We start from the raw sequence: 18,545 nt of genomic DNA, 5'->3' as shown, positions 1-18,545 counted from the left end.
ATAATACACGCCAGTGTATTTGATCGTAGTGACATTTAGAAAACTGAAATATCCATCTATTAGTGGTACTTATTGAATGAATTTTATTTAATTGTTAAAAATTGTGAAAATAAAAGAGCAGGGTTTTTACTATACTGTGTAGGGCAACTCTGGTGCGAGATTGATTCACTCCGTTCCATTTTCTTGTCAATTTCAAACTTATGTCCCTTTCGACCATCTGTCCCGTTCCACGTTTTGTCCTTTCAACCTTTGACCCTGTTCGACGTTTTGTCTTTTCGACCTTTTGTCCTTTCGACCTTTTGTCCTTTTCGACGTTTTGTCTTTCGACCTTTTGTCCTTTCGACCTTTTGTCCCTAACCCCTTTTAAGTAGCCTTTTGTGAAGGTTGTGTATGATATCGTTTGTTTATTGTTTAACACCTACCTGTGCTTTTCTATCAGTTTGCATCATGCCATGATTCGGCCTCTTCTTGTCAGATCTCCGTGACCCTACACACGTTCCCACGGAGAGCTGCTGTAAGCCTATTTCGCTCCGGCCATTTTGGGGTCACACATTTCGGCGATCCTGGCAGGTTATTTATTGGGTCTTGATGCTGATTTCAAAAGGTGAATTTGATTCAAGTTTTGAATAAAATATTTGATGGTTTTAATAAAGAAAAGGCATCTGGAAGACCGCTGGAAAATGGTGTGTGGTTTGGAAAATCACAAAGCGCATCTAGAAGACCGCCGAGAATCCGATATCTTAACACTAAATAACAATTTAGTTTAACATTTAAACGATTCAATGTATTGACTTCCTTATCGTTGTCTGCGATTGAAAACTACGATGTCGAGACAAATTTATTATGGGGCTCAGTTCTCAAAGGAATTAATCGATCTCCCAAATGCAACATGTTCAATGTTCATCTTTGTCTCGCACAAATAACCCAACAATTAGAGAAGAAGGGGAATGTGAGGTTTGATTAAATTAACTTGAGCGTGTGTTTATAGATTCACACACACATACACCCACGGAAAGCTGCTGTCAATCTGTTTCGCTCAGGCTATTTTGGGGTCACACACTTTTGACGATAGTTGAGTAAAATTTCAACTCTGTGAATCCCAAGATGAATCAATAATTGAGAAAAAATCTCAAATCAGGCGAGTTAAATCGTGACGAAGATTACCCAACTAATTTTTATTTGTACAGGCTCTGGCCTGGCAGGTGTTGTCCTGTATACAAGCCGTGAACTTAGTTTTTCGTTAATTTTCACATAAAATAATTATCTCTTAACAAAATTGCTAAATAAATGAAAAAACAACAGTCCAACCATCTCTAATTTAAAAAAAGTTTTTTTCATGTTTTCGAAATTTTTCAATAGCATAAGTGCAATATGAACTTACTTACTATATGCAATATAATCTTTACTTTATGCATTCAACTTTATTCATTAGTTTTGAAATCCTTCTTCAGAGACGATCCAGCCTCGGGCTGAAAGTCTCCCTAATAAGAACACAAAAAAATCCTTCTTACAGTAGCCTTAATAATGAACACAAACATGTTGTCCGCCCTAACCACAATAGAAATGCCATTTAAACAAAGAAACATTCCTGTTATGCTCAGCGGTACGACCCGATGTGTCAATAACCCATCATGTCACGTCAAATTCTGCTCCTTCTGAACTCGCATGGACTTCACCGGGTCTTTTTGTACTCCTTCTAATAATGCGAATGCCAACATACATTCCTACGCCCATTTTGAATGCGTATGCCATTCTGAAAGTGAGAGGGGGGGGCGCCGCTGTACATCACAGGGAAGAATATTAACCCTGATGTCAATCACAGCGATTACAACGATGGCATCGTCGACGGTTGCGGCAACCTGTTCGAAGGCAAAAGGAAAAGCTCGCTCGATATTCAATCTTCATGATTGGCGGATCGTTTGTTGGTAGCAGCCGCTGTGTAGTCTTCATCGTGGCGGCCAGATTTGCTTCTTGCATGGTGTGCGATGCAGGAATTCGATTGAAACAAAGCATTGACTTGACGAGACTTTTCAATTTATTCAAATGATGGATTATGATATCGATTAGCTGTTTCGGAGATGGATTGCCGCCTTGACGCATTCAATTTCGTGATGCGTCGCTAACGATGATACCCGTCAACCGAGAGTGCCCTTGTGACACCTGATTCTGTTGAGAAATTATATGAAGTTTTGAGTTTAATATCCTTTGGAACAAAGTCTTGTCACGTAGCGAGGAAACTTGTCTTCGCTAGCACGTTTCGTTCAAATTGCAAATAATCGCAAAGCATCTTCAACTTGACACGACCTGCCGGATGACAAGAAACACCGTTCCAATATTTTGATTAAAATCCCTTTCAAGTGAACCTGACTCTTTGAACATCAGGCTTGAGGTTCATCGAAATTTTACACGGCATCGAGTATACCTACTGACAAAGATGCACTCAGCTTTCTGCCAGTTCCCATTTATCGTTTGCTGGCTTGCTCGTGTTCATTGTTGAGACAATCTTCGTTAATGATAATGATACCGCTGTTGACTCCTATGCGCTGACAGGACAAGTCCTTGTAAATCGAAACCTCCGTTCAACTTTGCCTTGCTAAGGATAATCGATAAATAATAATTTATGATTTCGTTCATATCCAGCAAGCTCCAGTCCAATCAAGTATGCGCCTTATATACTGTACTAAACTACCAGCAAAGTCGTCTGAAGAGCAATATAGTTTGCCCCCACTTCAAGCATAAAGACAAAAACGATCATGCATGTGTAGACAACTAGAACTAAGAAAAATATATTAAGCTCGTTTAGTGGAATGTATTAAACCGTCTAAGACGAATTAAGTACTGTCCATTTAATTCCACCAGTTAATTTTCGTTATCTTTGCAGATACGTATTTCGACCACAACTGTGTGGTCGTCTTCAGTGTCTTGTACTTGACTCGACTTCGAGTCGAGTCAAGTACAAGACACTGAAGACGACCACACAGTTGTGGTCGAAATACGTATCTGCAAAGATAACGAAAATTAACTGGTGGAATTAAATGGACAGTACTTAATTCGTCTTAGACGAACTAGAACTAAACTATTCTTAAAGTTGTTAAAGTCTAATATATAATGCCTCCAAACCTACTGCTTCCTCTTGAACCATTATCCTGCGGAAAGACTATTTTTTCCTCATTATTACTTCCTGGGCCTTACTTGGTATGGAATGCGCTCTGTTCCGAACTTCGTTTCCCATTTGTTTGAATATGTATTGCTGGGCGCAATTTGCTCATAAATCACTGCTCTGCGCACCTTTCCTATACTCATTTTCCCAGCAGACAAAAGAAAAGCTCAATTATTCGTTCGTCGGATTTTCTCGTTCCTTCTTCAAACTAGGGGAGAATCGTACAAAACTAAATTTTTGCTAATTACTCGGAATGGTTCATTATCAATTAATGATATTTGTTTTCAAGACGGGTTTGAAACTAAGTCTCATCGTTGTATACGAGTTGAAAAATTTAAATTGTCGAGAAAACCTAATAAGTGCGTTCTTGGACCTATTCTCCACACCATGTACGTGGAGATTAGAGCATCGTACCACCGTTTCTTTCGGCGGAGACAGATGGGGGTAAATCTGAATTGAGCGTGTCTGACGAGCAACGAGATTTCCGTGACTAAGTGGAAATGGTTGCTGACGGTTTGATACCCATTGGAACTGATGACTTCGAACAGTGAACAGGCAAACACCCGACGCTGACGAGACGGTTGTACTCGAAGTAAAGGCCCGTCTGGCGGAGCGTTTCTAAATGAATAGGCCAATGAAAATGAAATTTCATGCTTTTTTTCTTGCCTAAGCTTTTTGTGCCTCGAACAATTTATTGATTGGCGAAAGTGAATAACCGAATTGTATAGAGACTGTTGTTGTCATCATGATTGTTCGAAAAATGTTGGTACGATTATCCGTAAACTCGCTTACTTCTGATCATTGCATTATCTTTGCAAAACAATACGCAGACAGGCCAACAAATCGAAATGTGAAATAAGTGTATGCTTTCAATTCTAATGAAAATAGCACATTGGAGTAATTCTCGCTGAGACCGGGCCACTATTTGCATGAGGTTCTTAAAAATGCCTAAATTTATGTTCATTCGAAAGCTTTCGGCGAATATATTAAAGATCCGAGTTAAATTCGTCAGGAAGATGGACTCCTCGTTAGTTATACACGAAATCACTTTTATGGACCCCTCGATTTTTGTCAATTCTTGACTGTCATAGCACCAACATTTTTCAACCGATCTTGGAGATCAGCAAACCGTTGAAAAGAGGAAGAGTGTGTCCTCAATTTGCAATAATAAAAATAGAGGCTATTATATTGAATTTGACCGCCATCTTGGATTGTTTTTTTTCCCTAGTATTTTTCCGCCAGGTTCGCAACCACCGATTTTGAATATTAATACATCGATGGAAAGCTTAGCTTATATTGTGCTTTGTGTCTAAAAATCTCAGGTGTATGTTTTTTCTATCAAAAGTTATGTACGATTTACCAAATATTTTTCAGGGTCCATCTGACGAACGAACATAATTTTTATGTTTTATATGATACTACGACGTCCGTTCCTTGATTTCATACACTATTCTACGCCAAATATGTTTTGAAAATGAAGAACATACTGTTGTACACAGTACTTTATTTGGAAGGCTCAACATTTTTGTGCATAACGTAGCCGTATTCAAATTATTGTATCAAATTAATAAAGATTTTTGGTATTGGTGATTTTTAAGGTAAACAAGAATTACTTTTGATTATTCTGCACTTATTTTTCCCAACATGATACCTAACGGAAATGACGGCTTTGGCAGGTTTTGTTCTATTATTGTCAGGGGGGTTTTCTATAACCAATTATGCTCAAATTTGGCCTAAACATTCTTTGCATATCAAAGAATATTGTGACCGAATTTCATAAAATTTGGTCAACAAAAACCCCCCTGACAATAATAGAACAAAACCTGCCAAAGCCGTCATTTCCCCTATGAAAAGTACGAAAATAGTGAAAGGGGTCTTATAGTTTTGCTTGCTTGTATGTATTGGTATAAAAAATGAAGAAACAAAAATTCTACCTTTTCGATGGTTAAAGTATTTTTTTGCTGGGAGATGAAACACACACACTAATTGATTTTTTTTGTATATCTTCATTAAGATGAAAAGGATGACTATTTTTGTTCAACTCAATTATTCAAATTCACAAATATAAAATTTATTAAAATTTATATTTCAATCTGAATTTAAATAAAAAAATAAACTTTTTGACAGCATTGTGCACGGTTGATTGGTTACCAAATCTTATGACAAATGTAACCCAAAGTCTTATCTAAGGTAAAAGCCCAAGTAATCAAAAGTTTAATTTGAAATACGTAGGAGAATTTTTGTTCCAGTGCGTTTGGAAGTTAGATTTTATACAAATTCATTGAAGCAACATTGATCCAATAGGAGGAATTGTCGCTTTGGCATTTTTTATTATTATTGTCAAGAGGTTTTAATACTTATTGAACTCGAACTCGATTCGAAATGTGTTCATGTCAGAGAATGTTGTGGCCGAGTTTGATAATATTTAAGCTTCACAGAAATCTGAAAATGACCTTACTGTTAGAGAAAAAACAATATTTGTTTTGCAGTTTATTTGACGCTTTTTATACTTCCTTGAAATATAAATATAAGGAGAAGAAAGAAATATATTGTAAGGGAAGGGTCATTTGGCAGAAACCCATTCGGCCGAATGCCACTAGGCCCGAACAGACCATTATGCCGGAACCCATCTGGCCGAAAGGGTTGTTTGGCCGAAATGGGTCATTTAGCCGCAAGGGTCATTTGGGCGAAAGGGCTTTTTGGACGAAAGGATCATTTAGCCGAAAGAATCATTAAGCCGAAAGGGTCATTTGACCGAAAGGGCTTTTTGGCCGAAAGGATCATTTAGCCAAAAGGGTCAGAGAAGACGTCTCACTTCTCACTCCACATTTATCACTTCTCACTTTTGACAGCGAGAAGTGATAAATTTGGTCGTACAATTCCACATTTGACAGAAAAAAAAAACAGTTGGCCGAATAGCTCAATTGGCCGAAAGGGTCATTCGACCGAAAGTTTTGTTTGGCTGAATTGCTAATTTCGGCACCGATACTGCTTTTGCAAACAAGAGCTTCTCACGTCCCTGGTAGACTAATTTGTGCCCACCTACGCAATCCAGCGCCATCTAATAGACGAAGAGGATTCGCTGCTTGCATCAGTAGTGTTGGATTCTAAGATTGACTCAAATCAGCCCACCACCGACGTGAGAAGCACTTGTTTACAAACCCAGTTTCGCTGTTTTGAAATGTTGATGCCGATTTTGCCAAAAAAAAATCGTTTAGCCGAATAGGTCATTTGGCTGAAAATGCCGTTTGGCCAAAATGGTTGTTTTGCAGAAAAGACTCTCTCTGCCAAATGACAATTTTTACCAAACGACATTTTCGGCCAAATGATCTATTCGGTCAAATGACTTTTTCGGCTAAACGTCCATTTCGGCCAAATGACATTTTCAGCCAAATTAACTCTTAGGGCTAATAACTCATTTCGGCCAAATTACCATTTCGGCCGAATGTGCATTTCGGCTGTTAGTTGCTTTCTGCCAAATGTCATTTTCGGTCAAATAAGTTTCGACCTAATTGCCATTTCGGACAAAAGTTCGTGACTTTTGGCCAAACGTGTTATTCGGCCAAGTGGCATTCGAATAAGGGGCCCTCCTTAGCCGTGCGGTAAGAGACGCGGCTACAAAGCAAGACCATGCTGAGGGTGGCTGGGTTCGATTCCCGGTGCCGGTGCAATTTTCGGATTGGAAATTGTCTGCAATTCCCTGGGCATAAAAGTATCATCGTGTTAGCCTCATGATATACGAATGCAAAAATGGTAACCTGGCTTAGAAACCTCGCAATTAATAACTGTGGAAGTGCTTAATGAACACTAAGGCATGTAATGCCAATAAGAAGAAAAATACATTCGAATAAGTGGCTTTCGTCAAATGACTTTCGACCAAACGACAGGTAGGGCTGTTTGGTCGAAAGCCACACGGCCGAAAGGTGTTTGGCTGTATATGTCATTGGGCCGAGGGCCGGGTTTAATGGTTTAAACCAAATCCCATCTGGTCGAAAATTTGATTAGCCAAAATGGACATACGATCGAAAATATCGTTCGACCGAACTGATCATTTGGTCGAAAAAGTTATTTGGCCGAAATGGTCGTTTGGCAGAAAGACCATTTGCCCGAAAATGCTATTTTACCAACCAGGTGGATATTTTTGACCATATTTCAATAATCAACATTTTTTTCGGCCAAATGGCCCTTTCTGTCAAACAAACATTCCGGTCAAACGACATTTTCGGCCTTATAACCTAAGATACACCAACCTTATATGGTTTTATATGGTTCGATTCACTATTTTCTTCATAACTTTTAAACGCAACGACCGATCAATGAAATAAGCGAGAATAGTTAAAAGAGGTCTTGGGCATTTGTATTGGTATACATAAGAAGAAGCAAAAACATATTTTCTTTGGTTCTTTTAGCTTTGCCGTTGAATTGTTTGTTTTCTCGTGTTATTTAATTAGCACGGGAGAAGGGTAATTTGGCCGAAACCCATTCGGCCGAAAGCCATTTGACCGAGTGCCACTAGGCCGAAAGTTGTTTGGCCGAATGGGTCGTTTGGCCGAAAGGGTCATTAGGCCGAAAGTCATTTGGCCGAAAGGGTCGTTTGGCTGAAAGGGTCGTTTGGCCAAAAGGGTCATTCGGCCGAAAGGGTCGTTCTGCCGAAAGGGTTATTTGGCCGAAAGGGTCATTTGGCCGCAAGGGTCATTTTGCAGAAAGGGTCATTTGACCGAAAGGGTCATATGGCCGAAGGGTCGTTTGGCTGAAAGGATCATTTGGCCGAAAGGTTCATTTGGCCGAAAGGGTCATTTGACCAAAAGGGTCATTTGGCCGAAAGGGTCATTTGGCCGAAAGGATCATAAGGCCGAAAGGGTCATTAGGCCGAAAGTGTCATTTGGCCGAAAGGGTCATTTGGCCGAATAAGACATTTGGCCGCATATTTTATTTGAAAAGTGAGAAATCAGAAATGAGAAGAGAGACGTCGCACACCTCACTTTTCTTTTCTCTCTTCTCACTGTAAAAAGTAAGAAGCGCGAAATGAGTAGTGAGACGTCTCACTACCCACTTCGCACTACTCACTTCTCATGGTGAGACGTCTCACTTCGCACTCCCCATTTCTCACTTCTCGCTGTAAAAAGTGAGTTGTGAGATGTCTCACTACCCACTTCGCACAACTCACTTTTCACAGTGAGAAGTGAGAAATGAGGAAAGAGAAGTGAGACGTTTAGCCGAAAAAATCATTTGACCGAACAGATCGTTTGACCGAAAATGCCGTTTGGTAGAAATGGTCGTTTTTTCAGAAAGAGCCATTTGGCCCGAAAATGTATTTTCTGCAAAACAACCATTTCGGCCAAACGGCATTTTTAAAATCACCAACATTTCAAAAAAGCGAAAGTGGTAAGTAAACAAGTGCTGCACACGTCGCTGGTGGGCTGATTTGAGCCAACCTTAGAATCCAACACCACTGATAGAAGCAGCGAATCCTCTTCTTTTATTAGATGGCGCTAGATTGCGTAGGTGGGCACAAATTAACCCACCAAGGCCCTTAAGAAGCTCTTGTTTTGAGAAAGCAGTTTCCCCCATTTGAAATATCGGTGCCAAAATTACCAATTCAGCCAAACGACAATTTCGGTCGAATGACCCTTTTTGTCTCGAGACTATTTTGGCCAATTGAGCTATTTGACCAACTGTTTTTTTTTTCTGTCAAATGTGAAATTGTACGACCAAATGAAATTTTCGGTAAAATAACTTTAGGCTAGTTGAGCTTCAGCCAAATGGTTTGTTTGATTAAAAGACATATTAGGCCAAAGAACTTTTGGCCTTCCCAACAAACAATGTTAGCTATATAAGCTATAAAAGACTATTTTTTATCATATAAGCGCTTTATTCACCTCCAATGTTTGTTGGGTTGTTGCCTTCGGAAAAATGGCTTTCTGCCAAACGACTCTTCTCCGTTCAAAAACTCAATTTGAACGAGATTCTCTCGGGAAAATCTACGGAAATTCCACTGAATCTTCAGAATTTCCACGAAAAATTCTGCGGATTTCTTCGAATTTGAATTGGCGTGGAAAATTATAAACCACCGGCGTGACAAATTTTAAATGGCGGCGTACCGATGCAAAAATGGTAAACTCTAACCACGAGAGACTTGTTGATTTTTCATTGACTTTTATCGGCGAGACGAACTACTGAAGCTTAAAGTGGAAGGGAGCATTTTTACAAAGCACGATGAAGCACAGAATCGAAAGTTATCGCAAGCGAATGTTAGGCCATATGGCCGAATAATTCAAATACAAAATCCTTATTTTCTTCCTTCGCACTTCTCATTTCACTTCTTATTTCTCACTTCTCTTTTCTTACTACTCATAACTTACTTCAAACTTCTCATTCTTCCTTCTCACTACTCTCTTCCCACTTCGAACATCTCACTTTTCACCTCTCGCTATTTCCATTCACTTCTCATTTCACAGTACTGAAAAAAATTTCACTCCGGATAATCGAACCCTCCGGATAATCGAGCCATTTTTGAAGTCGCTTAAAATTTAACTTTTGCTCAAATAATCTTTATTCTAGTTATATAAAATCTAATAAAATATCTCGTTGGTCCGTTCATGGGTTCTGACCATTGTTAGAGGTCAGCGCCGAACCGAAAATCTTCGGCGGCGGCGTTTGTCATAATTCTGGTCGGTGAAGGCTTGGCAATTTATTTATTATGTTCGTAACGTAAAGTTTTTTTTTCAGGATATTTTTAAGACATTAACGGGAGAATCTTTTTATTTCGCCGGAAAAATCTAATTAACTGTCTCAGGAGATGCTTCCAAGTTTTTCGAATTTTCAACAGGAAATGCTCTAAAGTTTTCACCGGAATTTCTTTGAATTTTTTACGGGAAATTGTTTTGAAGTTTGCCTATGCTTCGAATTTTTTTATCGTCGATTAATTTCCGGAGTTTCCACTAAAGAGAATTTCCTTGTGATTTTTTTAAAACTGTTTCCAACAGAATTTCAACTGGATTTTTCGGAATTTCTTTGAATTTCTACGTGAAATTTTTTATGTTGTCCATTAGTAATTCTTCGGAGATTCTACGAGAAAATTTTCAAAAGACGAAGGGTCGTTTGGTAGAAATCATTCGGTGGAAAGTGGAAAGTCGAATACCACTTGGGCGAATAATACGTTAAGCCGACAGCTATCTAGCCGAATTCCATTTGATGGATACGGTTATTATGTGGAAAACGGTTTGACGGTTCAACCAAACTAGTCATTTGGCTGGAAAAGCCATATGATCTAACAGGTCGTTTGGTCGAATAGGCCTTGTCGTCGAAAATTCCATTTGACCGAAACGGTAGTTTGGCAGGAAGGGCAATTTGGCCGAAAATATTATTCGGCTGATCGGATTGTATGGCGAAAAACGTCGACCCGTTCGGCCAAACGCCATTTTTTAACAAATGAGCTGTCGGAGTAAACGTCTTTTTCGGCCAAATTATCAGTTCGGCCAGTTGATCTTCACCAGTACGATGCTTTCAGCCAAATGACATTTTTGGGCAAACCGTTTTCGACCTTATGTCACCTCGTCCGACCAAGCAACATTTTCGGTCAAACGATTTTTTTGGGCAGCTCGGGCAAACAACACTTTCGGCCATATGTTCATTTCGGCCAAATGGCCCTTTTATGCCAAACGACCATCTAAGTCTTTTTGGCTAAATGACCTATTCAATTAGACGAATTTTCAGCCAAATTACCTGTTCAACCGAACGACATTATCAGCCATATGTCAATTTCGACCAAATGCCAGTCTAGTTTAAGATTATTGATATATTCGGCCAAACAACAAACCGCAAATCCCCGTCAAAATAATTGATTTCAACGTGAAATTCTGTGGATTTCAACTGGCAGTCCTTGGAAATTTCCGCAGGTAATTTTTTGAGATTCCCAAAAGAAATTCTTTATAATTTGCCCAGGAAATTTCTGGAATTTGCACCTGGTGGGCTTTGTGGCCGTGTGGATAGTGGCGTCATTCGTCTAAGTGTATTTGCAAGCCATGGAGTGTGAGTTTGATTCCCGCCCTAGTAATATTTCGTGAAGCGGGAAACGCTCCACTGGTTCACTGGGTGCTGTGTAAATGTCCTGTCTTCCTTTCTTTTAAATTCTACAAAAAGGTCTTCAAAATTTTTAAGGAAATTTAGTCAGAATTTCAACTGTAGTATTTTCGAGATATCTTCAGAATTTTTAATGAAAGTTCTTAGTTTTACGAAAAGGTTTTTCGATTTTTAAACGAAAAATTGTATGGAATTTTCAAGAAAAATAGCTTTTTTCGCAAGAGATCCTCTGGAGTTTCAACGGGATTGCCATAAACTGTCGGCGGCGACGGCGCATACCTCTAACCACCGTGTGAAGGATAAAAAAAAAAGAAAACTTCTAAATTTTATCGTTAAGCATCAAGATTTTTCAGATGCACTTGATGTTATGGCTTATACATGTCGTGGCCTTCCGAAATTTCCGGAACGTCCACCAAATAAAACAGAAATAAAACAGAAAACCCCCTCTTAGAGTGAAATCAGTAGTGATTCAGTTTCATTCCAAATTTTCGACCACTATTCTAGTTTGAATCTGGAGCAAAATAGAACAAACTCGCTGGTTTCCCCAGCAGTGTTCTATTCATGTTTTTCAAATTTTCAATTAAATGAAATCATGATGTTGCTGCCAAGAAAGGCGCCGTAATTGCAAAGTGGATTGATCCGTAGATAAAATGACGCATTCATACACCAAAACAATTGAAAAATATTTGAATCTCGTGATTCAATCGTGGTTCAAATCTGCAGAAAATAGAACGGAGCGTTATACCAGTTTTATTTTTTTGACAGAACAGCTGCTGGAAAAAATAATGTTCCAGATTCATATTCAAACTGACAGCCCCGAACGATTTGAATCACTGCTGATTTTACTCTAAGCGTTACGTAATTTACGGATGTTACTTTTTGTATGAATCATTGCAAATTTTTGTATGGATTGTCACACTTCGGGCAACACCCCCTCCCTTCTCTAAGCGTTACGTAATTTATGGATGCTTCCTTAAGAAAGCAAGAAAGGCACTAGCATGTCTTGCACATATTGGACTCGTTACGGATACACAAAGATAAGATTTCTATTTTTCTAAGATGGGTAAAAATATTACTCCGGATAATCGAGCCCCGGATAATCGAACCTCCGGATAATCGAGTCCGGCCTGTACTGACTTCTCGTTAGTCTTTCCTCCCTCCTCCTTCACTATTCACTACCCACTTAGAACATTTCACTACTAACCATTCACTTCTCATTTCTCAGTACTCACCTCTCACTTCTCATTTCTTATTTCTCACTGCTTACTGTTCTTATCGAATATCTCACTTTGCGCTATTATTATTATTTAATCAGACTAAGGCCGAAGTGGCCTGTGCGGTATATAAGAGTCTTCTCCATTCGGCTCGGTCCATGGCTACACGTCGCCAACCACGCAGTCTACGGAGGGTCCGCAAGTCATCTTCCACCTGATCGATCCACCTTGCCCGTTGCGCACCTCGCCTTCTTGTGCCCGTCGGATCGTTGTCGAGAACCATTTTCACCGGGTTACTGTCCGACATTCTGGCTACGTGCCCGGCCCATCACAGTCGTCCGATTTTCGCGGTGTGAACGATGGATGGTTCTCCCAACAGCTGATGCAATTCGTGGTTCATTCGCCTCCTCCACGTACCGTCCGCCATCTGCACCCCACCATAGATGGTACGCAGCACTTTCCTTTCGAAAACTCCAAGTGCGCGTTGGTCCTCCACGAGCATCGTCCAGGTCTCGTGTCCGTAGAGGACTACCGGTCTAATTAGCGTTTTGTAGATTGTCAGTTTGGTACGGCGGCGAACTCTATTCGATCGGAGCGTCTTGCGGAGTCCAAAGTACGTACGATTTCCAGCCACTATGCGTCTCCGAATTTCTCTGCTGGTGTCATTTTCGGCAGTCACCAGTGAGCCCAAGTACACAAATTCTTCTACCACCTCGATTTCGTCACCACCGATGCAAACTCGCGGTGGGTGGCTCACATTGTCTTCTCTTGAACCTCTTCCTATCATGTACTTCGTCTTCGACGTGTTGATGACTAGTCCGATCCGCTTAGCTTCCCTCTTCAGTCTGATGTAGGCTTCCTCCATCTTCTCAAAGTTACGTGCCATAATATCTATGTCGTCGGCGAAACCAAATAGCTGGACGGACTTATTGAAAATTGTACCACTCGTGTTAATCCCTGCTCTTCGTATTACCCTTCCAAAGCGATGTTGAATAGCAAACACGAAAGACCATCACCTTGCCGTAACCCTCTGCGGGTTTCGAAGGGACTCGAGAATGCCCCTGAAACTTGAACTACGCACATCACCCGATCCATCGTTGCTTTGATCAACCGTGTCAGTTCATCCGGAAAACAGTGTTCGTGCATTAGCTGCCATAGCTGGTCCCGATCGATTGTATCATATTCGGCTTTGAAGTCGATGAATAGAGGATGTGTGTGCACGTTGTATTCGCGGCATTTCTGCAGTACTTGGCGAATGGCAAACACCTGGTCCGTGGTGGAGTGTTCGCCCATAAAACCCGCCTGGTACTGCCCACGAACTCCCTTGCAGTTGGTGCTAGTCGACGGCATAACATTTGGGATAGTACCTTGTAGGCGGCGTTCAGCAATGTGATTGCGCGGTAGTTGCTGCAATCCAGATAAACGCCCTTTTGTAGATGGGACACACGACACCTTCCATCCACTCCTGCGGCAAAACTTCCTCCTCCCAAATCTTGGTAATGACCCAGTGCAGCGCTCTAGCCAGTGCCTCACCACCGTGTTTAAATAGCTCTCCTGGTAGTTGGTCAACCCCAGGGGCTTTGTTGTTCTTCAGCCGGCCAATCTCCTCCTGGATATCCTGGAGATCCGGAGCCGGTAGAATTATGTCCTGCGCGCGTTCTCCCAGGTCCATCACCATACCGCCATCTTCGTCTGCCACATCGCCATTCAGGTGTTCTTCGTAGTGCTGCCGCCACCTTTGGATCACCTCACGCTCGTTCGTAAGAAGGTTCCCGTTTATGTCCTTACACGTATCGGGCTGTGGCACGTGGCCCTTACGTGAACGGTTTAACTTCTCATAGAACTTTCGTGTGTTATTAGCGCGGTACAGTTGCTCCGTTTCTTCACGGTCTCGATCTTCCTGCTGGCGCTTTTTCCTCCGGAAAATCGAGTTTTGTCTGTTCCGCGCCTGTTTATATCGTGCCTCGTTCGCCCTCGTGCGGTGTTGCAGCAATCTCGCCCATGCTGCATTCTTCTCTTCCACTAACTGCTCACATTCGCCGTCATACCAGTCGTTTCTCTGATCCGGGGAACCGTGCCAAGTGCAGCGGTTGCGGTGCTACCAATGGCGGATCGAATATCTCTCCAGCCATCTTCAAGAGACGCTGCGCCTAGCTGCTCTTCCGTTGGAAGTGCCACTTCCAGCTGCTGCGCGTATTCTTGGGCTAGTCTACCATCTTGTAGCCGCCCAATGTTAAGCCGCCGTGTTGTACACCGTCGAGAGTTTTGAGCGCAGGCATACTGCAACGAGGTAGTGGTCGGATTCAATATTCGCACTGCGGTAAGTGCGGACGTTCGTGATGTCGGAGAAGAATTTACCGTCGATTAGAACGTGGTCGATTTGGTTTTCCGTTTCTTGGTTAGGTGATCTCCATGTGGCCTTGTGGATATTTTTGCGGGGAAAGAAGGTGCTTCGGACTACCATTCCGCGGGAGGCTGCGAAGTTTATGCATCGTTGGCCGTTGTCATTCGATACGGTGTGCAGACTATCCGGTCCGATGACCGGTCTATACATTTCCTCCCTTCCTACCTGAGCGTTCATGTCACCGATGACGATTTTGACGTCCCGCAGTGGGCATCCATCGTATGTCTGCTCCAGCTGTGCGTAGAACGTTTCTTTCTCGTCGTCGGGTCTCCCTTCGTGTGGGCAGTGCACGTTGATGATGCTATAGTTGAAGAAACGGCCTTTAATCCTCAGCTTGCACATCCTTGCGTTGATTGGCTGCCACCCAATCACGCGTTGGCGCATCTTACCCACCACTATGAAGCCGGTTCCCAGCTCGTTGGTGGTGCCACAGCTTTGGTAGAAGGTAGCCGCTCGATGCCCGCTTTTCCACACTTTCTGTCCTGTCCAGCAAATCTCCTGCAGCGCCACGACGTCGAAGTTGCGGGGATGTTATTCATCGTAGATCATCCTGTCGCAACCTGCGAAACCTAGCGACTTGCAATTCCATGTTCCAAGCTTCCAATCGTGATCCTGTATTCGTCGCCTAGGTCTTTGCCGATTATATCGAGTCGCATTATCTCTTATATTGTTCGTAATGATTGGTTTTCTAGGCGGCTTATTGGGCCAGCGCAAACCTCCTGTCTCGTCGGAGGGCCGTCGTGTCAGGGCTGTTTAGCGTCCCACCTAACACCAGGACGTGCGCTTTGAGCGGCACACGGTCGCTTTGGTGGGGCCTACTTGCGGATACATGCAGCTTTTTATAGAGGTTTAACAGGGCCCACTGTCAAGCCCCACCACATCCTAGGCAAGCCCCACAACTCGCAGATGGCCTGGGGAGGGATCGTCAAGCCCTTGGACATAATCCCTGCTGCCCTGCTGCCCCGTCACTTTGCGCTAATCTTTATTTAATCCTCATTTTTCGTTTCGGTGTACTCACATCTCATTTTTCACTTTCCACGTCTCATTTCCTCACTTCACATACTTAATCGGGAAACAAATTTCAACTATCCGGCATTCGGCCCAATGACCCAACCTCCCATCCCATACATACACCATCCTGGGATAAAAAACCACAGGAAAATGCGTTTTGAAAGTCTGCTTCTATTTGCAACACAAGGCTGACTGAAACGAGTTTTTCACACGAATTCACTACAAAGCAAAAGTAAACTTTTCTCATTTTCGAAACACACCAACAGCCACCGGAAAACAGCAGCAAACTGTATTACGATACCGTTGTGATGAGTGTGGCAGAGAGGAAGGGGATTGGTCCTTTGTCAGAGTTCGCGTTGCATGCCACCGTACCGTTTCCAGCAGTAACAGGTCCAACTTGCTTCTGTAACCATGCAACAACCCTGCCAGGGAGCAAATGTGACACGGTGACAAACCACGTCCTTGCAACCACCACCCACAACCACGTACGAAGCACAGCTGTGAAAATCGCTATTTGAACGGTTTGGAACGCACAACCATGCCGGCAGCAATCTACTGGTTCGTATCTATGAAGTCGCCATAGTTTGTGCCAGGGCGAAAACGAATCCGAGGGCCTTCCGAGTAAAATGACCAGCCGGTCGGAAAAGAGAGTGCATCGTTGATATCCGCGTTGTTTTCCTAATAGCTAGCAGCACGGAACAACTGGGGAACACAAAGACAGTGTGCACCATAGCAGGGCAGACATTTGAGGCGGATTCTGGGCTGAGAATCAAATTGACGAAATTGTTCACATGAACAAATCTTTTCTTGCTGGATTTGTAGTTATTTCCAAAAGACCTTTATAGAAGCCATGTTAATGTTGACATCAGCAACCAGACAGTTGTCAGTTAAACTCTTTCTTTTTAGTAAGAGACAGTGGCAGTAGATTAAGCTCCATACCCACATCAACCCCAGGTGCAAGCAACAAATCCCATTTCGACACAGTAAATGTGAAGCCCATTATGGCACTGCAATGACAGGGCCTGTTTTTGTCCAGCGACAGCGACATCGTATCGTGTCGTCCCCAATGCCAGAATAAAAAGTTCTCCAACTAATTATCAAACTTTTTCTCCACACTCGCATGTCGCCCGAATGCTGCTCCGAAAATTCAGTTGATTCATTTGAAAACATGAAGAGACAAAAGGTGGCATTCACCGGAATATAACGTCATGTTCCTGCTGGGAATATAACTTTTCTCTAAGCCCCGGTGGCTAATCGGAGCGGATGGCAGCTCCGTTCATGGCAAAAGTTTACATTTCATTGGTTGCAGCCTGAGTTGAAGCTATAGTATGTGGCCAATAGTAATACGTTCTCTATTTTTCCAAATGAGTTGTCACATTTTGAAAGTTTAGTTTCTATTCAGAATATGCATAACTTCATGTAAGTGATTGTAAGTTGGAAAACCACACAGCTTACATTGAGAAGCTGGTTCTTGAACCACATATAATGATAATCACTTTATCAGTTATTGATGACGAGGATGTCATTATTATTTTAAATAACCTCTGAAATGCCTATATTTACAAAATAGCTGCTTCGAGCTAGATGGAAATTGTAGATTACCTGTATTTAAATTTGGGGCAAAATTTCATCTTAATAAATCGATAGCCAAAGGGGCAAAACCAGTGTAAGGAAATCAGTGTGTAGCTAAATGAACAAATTTGTGTTCAAATTACATTAGCATTGATGATTTCGCCAAAAAAATCTGTACAAAATCGAACAATAAAATGTTAGATCGAATTTCTTGCAGCGATATGATTGTTCTTTTTACCCGCTGGCCAAACACAAAAAAAACTCCAGCAAGCTCTGCAGTAATTCTTTTGAAACTATCAGAATTTTTAGACATCGCTGAAGATTGGCCAAAGTCAAAAAGTAAAAAGTTTGCACTTCCGCCGCTCGTCACCGCTATTATCCTCCATCCGAAGTGGCAACGGTACCTACCCACAAGTTAACTATGAAGGCGAAACTGAAACCAACTGGGCACCGACTATCCTACTGCCAAGAATCCTACCAAAGTTCCTGGTCGCAGGTGAAGCAACTTTTTAATGTTTTCCAAAAACTGCTCTGCTCTCGTCTTCATTATTCCGCTATTCCTAGTCAAACCTACAGTCGCCTTCAAACTTACAAACTGTCCGGAGAAAAGTACAGTGTGGGTTGTAAAAAAATGTGGGTTGGTTCTCCAAATCCGATTATTTGAATATGAGATGGTCAACTTGTATATCTGGAGCAAAAATCACTTTGTATAATGGATGGATATTTTATCTAATAGCTTACGGCATTGCACAGAATTATTTTCAACATTTGAAAATAAAACTTCAGCTATTTGAACGTTATTTAAATATTTAATTTTGATGATGTATAGCTTCGACCATCATTTCCATAGCGTAAATGCTTGTAAATAACAAATCCATTATTATGATTAAATAAAATAAATATTTATTTTAGAAAGGTGTTCACTTTTTTTCAGTCAGTAGCATCTCAGTTTGCCCTTTTGTAGCTTCAACTTTTGCAGGACTTAATTTTTGCTGCAGGCCACTGCCTACCATTTCCCATCGGTTTTTTTTCTTCCCCACCTTTCTCTACCAAGTACCTAATATGTGGCGGTAGTGATTCGATACGCTTTAGCAGCTCCACC

General features: G+C 41.7%; 1 protein-coding gene across 14 annotated transcripts in view; it reads left to right on the top strand.

The window, feature by feature from the left end:
* The window catches only part of LOC134226894 (protein O-mannosyl-transferase Tmtc3-like), a 741,179-nt gene that overhangs the window by 697,955 nt on the left and 24,679 nt on the right, over window positions 1-18,545 (top strand). The gene's annotated exons all lie outside the window — the stretch shown is intronic.

The sequence above is a fragment of the Armigeres subalbatus genome, chromosome 3 (genome assembly GCF_024139115.2).
Source record: "Armigeres subalbatus isolate Guangzhou_Male chromosome 3, GZ_Asu_2, whole genome shotgun sequence".
Lineage (NCBI taxonomy): Eukaryota > Metazoa > Arthropoda > Insecta > Diptera > Culicidae > Armigeres > Armigeres subalbatus.
This window is presented reverse-complemented; position numbering and strand designations above follow the sequence as displayed.